This window comes from Mastomys coucha, unplaced genomic scaffold, assembly GCF_008632895.1.
Source record: "Mastomys coucha isolate ucsf_1 unplaced genomic scaffold, UCSF_Mcou_1 pScaffold22, whole genome shotgun sequence".
Taxonomy (NCBI): Eukaryota; Metazoa; Chordata; class Mammalia; order Rodentia; family Muridae; genus Mastomys; species Mastomys coucha.
Window position 1 is genome coordinate 179,027,138 of NW_022196905.1, and position 4,176 is coordinate 179,031,313.

The window sequence follows — 4,176 nt, forward strand, 5'->3', positions numbered from 1 at the left end:
TGTATATGCTCAGCCCAGGGATTAGAAGGTGCGGCCCTGTTGGAGTAGGTGTGTCACTGTGGGTCTTTAAGACCCTCATCCTAGCTGACTGGAAGCCAGTCTTCTCCTAGTGGGCATCAAATGAAGATGTAGAATTCTCAGCTCCTCCTGTACTATGCCTGCCTGGACACTGCCATGCTTCTGCCTCGATGAACCATCCCTGCATCCCTGGGATAAAGCCTACTTGATCGTGGTGAATGATAATAGTTTTGATGTGTTCTTGGATTCGGTTTGGAAGAATTTTATTGAGTATTTTTGCATTGATATTCCAAGGGAAATTGGTCTGAAGTTCTCTTTCTTTGTTGCATCTTTGTGTGGTTTTGGTATTAATGTAACTGTGGCGTTCTTGGGTAGTGTTCCTTCTGTTTCTATTTTGTGGAATTGTTTGAAGAGTAGTGGTATTAGGTTTTCTTTGAAGGTGTGATAGAATTCTGTACTAAACCCATTTGGTAGAACAAGAAGAAGCAAATACACTCAAGAGGAGTAAATGGCAGGAAATAATCAAACTGAGGGCTGAAATCAACCAAGTAGAAACAAAAAGAACTATACAAAGAATCAACAAAACTAGGAACTTGTTCTTTGAGAAAATCAACAAGATAGATGAACCCTTAGCCAGACTAATAAGAGGGTACTGAGACAGCATCCAAATTAACAAAAATCAGAAATGAAAAAGGAGATACAACAACAGAAACTTAAAAATTTCAAAAAACCATCAGATCCTACTACAAAAGCCTATACTCATTTTATTCTTAAGATGCTGATTTTAAAATAAACTGTTATAGTACACTGAGAGAAAATATATGTGCCTGCTTTTATATACAACTAACATTCACTGATTTTTGAACTTTTCTGATGTAAACTAATCATTTTCTTAAAATAGTTATTTTAATGAAGTAGGTAATATTCTGTATGTTATTGTAGATTTTATTTTACTTTATATATTTTTATCAAACAATAAAGCATGATACTAATATTTAAACTATATTCTAATATGATATTCACTTTAGAAAAATGTCTTTTCCTCAAAATTTCATAAGCCAGTGAGCAATTTCTTAACCATAGTTAATGCCTTCAGATTACAGCTTAGAATTCAATGAAACATTTTAAATTTAGATTTCTTTCTATCTGATGTAATCAATCTTAATCCATAATCACTTATTTAGGAAGTATAATCTTTCCAAAGTTTTTATTAATAATCAGGAAAATGCATATAAAATCCTCAGTTAAATTTCACCTCATGACAACAGAATTCACATAAGCTATAAATAACATTGTTGAAGATATGAAGAAAAAACTCATAAATATGTGTAGCTGTGAATAGAAACTAATATAGCTGTTATGTGGAATGTACGATGATCCCTAAACAATGATTAACAAAACAAAACCTTTAAAGCAATAGAACTACCATGGAAATCTATAAATACTATTTCTGAGAATACTTATAAAATGCATTAAAGAGACATCTGCCCGTATATTAATTGCAGGATATGAAGCTACTATTTAATGCTGATTATTCAATAAGGAGATTGTATAAAGAATTCATTTAGTCAAAAAAATATTAAGAAAAGATGCCACTTAAAGGGAAACAAACACTATCTCTGGCATAGCAACAACACTTTATTTTTATTGTCTTTGATAATTTCATAAAATGTATTTTTGATCATATTCATTCCTTCCTCTAAACCCTTTCTCCCTCCTACCCAATTTGTGTTCTCTAGGCTTTGTTTCATTTTGCTACTTTTATCTGGTCTATGTTTCTCTTTTGCTATTGTTTGTTTGTTTGGTTGGTTGGTTGGTTTTGCCCATAGAGTGCAATTTGTGCTGCCCATATATATTTGGAAACATGACTATTCACAGAAGCAGTGCAGCCAATTCTCCTGGCCCCAGGTCCAATGGCTGAAATGCCACATCTTGAATTCCAGCCTCTTACTTAGGTGATGTGGAGAGTCAGCATGCAAAGCAAAGTTGAGAGGTGGAGCCCAAGAATAGTTTTGTTTTCTGGTTATTGGCTTTGTTTTTGAAATTCTGATGTAACACCCGTGTGCTCTAAAATATCTCTATAAGCATTAGCTTATTTTTGCTTTTACTCTATGAACACCTTTTGGGTTGTGCATAATGTTGATGGCAAAACGTTTTCAAGATCAGTAATTTCACTTTGTGACCCTATATGTTTTATTCCAAAATAATATTTCTATTGATTCTTTGAGAAGGTCACCTATTATGGCGCATCACACTCACTTGCCAGTCCTTACATGTCTACCACCTTCTGTGCCTGTGACTCCCCCCAGAACATGATTAAAATGAATAGACAATCAAACAAACAAAACCAGGTCTAATTTGTGTTCTCCGTATACTCCCTAAAGCATGGTTAAGTTCCTAGTGACCCACTGAAGAAGAGCCGTCAGTTGCGGAGATCATCCTTACCTCAGTTAAAGGTCTACTTGATGGCTTTCTGTTTAAACTGCTACTTTGGCAGAGTGTGTTGGAAGGTGGTGGTTGTCACAGAATCTTTCCATGTCCTTCATTCTCAATGATATGACCCTATTCTTTAAGCAAAAGCTAATTAGAAGATTGTCTGGAACTGGCAAGACACACGTTCTCAAGCATATGGGTGACAAATTTATTCATATGTTAAAGTACTATGTAGGTCAGTCACTGTTTATTTTTACTAAAATAATATTAACTGGGTACAGTATAAGGTTCACAGATCTATTCAGAAAGTTTCTTGAGGATTTAAATAAATTGGCAATGATTCGAACTAATGAAATCTCTATCATCAGGTTTAAGTGCATCAGTTGCTCAGATAAGACCCTCAGTATTTGCATAGAAAACATTAAATAAATGATAAAAGTCTATCAAAGTCAGGCTTAAATTAAAATTCTATGAACTGCAGAATTCTATATTGATTTGTATATGGATTTACATTTTTCTGATGTTTTTATCAACTTTAAATCAAAGTGTTAAACTTTTATGTCATAGTCACTCCCACTATTATTTGAAGTCAGCAAACAAAAACAAAAGTTGAGAGAAAACATGTATGATATAAGAAGAGTTAGAGTATGAGAACAAGCAGAAATTAGGAACCATAAGGATCAATTCTGCATACACAGACACCAAAGTGCATGTGGTTTTCAATGAAAATAAGAGTCAGACTAACCTGTTAGTATAACATATCAAGAATTTGAGTGGTCATGTACTTTGTATACTCATGACCATGAACAGAATTGTTGACCTGTAAATAAAAAGAAAATGATCCTATAGTTGTGGTCATTTCCACTGTCCAATCTATAGAATGAATAACATCCTAAATAATAAATTACATAAATGTCAAGTCCTCCAAAAATATAAGCACAATATTGATGCTATTTTGGTATAGTCCCCAGCTGAGGAGAGAGTTCTGATAAAGTACTTTTCTATTTGGTACAGCCAGTTTATTATTTATACCTAGTAGAGCAATAAAATAGAATAAAACTATTATTTAAACATATTTTAAGAATTAATGAAAATTCTCTTAAAATTATATAAGAAAAAAATCACAGATCAAAGTGCAATTGAAATTCAAAGTTCATTTTAAAATCATGATTCCATTGAGCTTTAGATGAATAATATATTTTACTATAATAAAAACCTATATTAATCTACAAAGCAATATGCATGTATTTTTAGATAAATTGTAAGAACTGAGCAAACAGGAACACCTCATAAAAATACTGAGGAGCTAGGAATGTCCATTAAGCCTAAAGACAGAGAGTTTCAGAAGGGTTTACTGAACGAACATCCATCCCCAGGAGATGCCCTAATTGCGGGGGTAATGCCTGGTTCTAGGAAACATCCCAAGTAGGGGTGAATCTCTCCCAACCCCTCCTACGTGCAACCTGTATCTCATCCTCACCTGGGGCACAGAGGTCAATGGACTCAAAAGATAATGGGCTCCACCAATGAGAGATAACCAACTCATGCTGTAAACCTATGTGCTGAAAAAGTATAAAAGATGTGTGCTTTTGTTCCTCGGGGTCACCTTTGCCTGAATGTGGGACGACCCCAGTATACTGGATTATTAAAAACCTCATGCTCTACATCTGTGTTAGTCAGGTACTGTCAGAGCCTCTCAGGAGATAGCTATATTTAGGCTGGCTT

The 4,176-nt window shown here is 34.2% G+C and overlaps 1 protein-coding gene across 1 annotated transcript in view; it reads right to left on the reverse strand.

The window, feature by feature from the left end:
* Positions 1-4,176, reverse strand: part of Sgcz (sarcoglycan zeta) — a 1,052,781-nt gene that overhangs the window by 547,490 nt on the left and 501,115 nt on the right. The window lies entirely within an intron of this gene.